The sequence below is a fragment of the Cariama cristata genome, unplaced genomic scaffold (genome assembly GCF_000690535.1).
Source record: "Cariama cristata isolate BGI_N322 unplaced genomic scaffold, ASM69053v1 scaffold38541, whole genome shotgun sequence".
Classification (NCBI taxonomy): domain Eukaryota; kingdom Metazoa; phylum Chordata; class Aves; order Cariamiformes; family Cariamidae; genus Cariama; species Cariama cristata.
This window is the reverse complement of record NW_009599406.1, coordinates 18,221-18,442: the sequence shown is the minus strand read 5'-3', so window position 1 is coordinate 18,442 and position 222 is coordinate 18,221.

Genomic DNA, 222 nt, shown 5'->3' with positions numbered 1-222 from the left:
GGCGCCCTCACCCCGAGCCGGCGGGGTGCCCGCTGCGGAGCTGCTGCCTTGCTTCCATCAGCCTGTAAATGGTTTGCGGTTTTGGTTTTGTTTTTCCCAAGGCACTACCGAGAGTAAATTTGCGAAAAACACGGGAATTTGGGAATTAAAGTGGAACGGCGATAGCCTGGTCCCACTGCGTGTCGGCGGGACGAGTGATGGCAGAGGGAATGATCTCCGCTG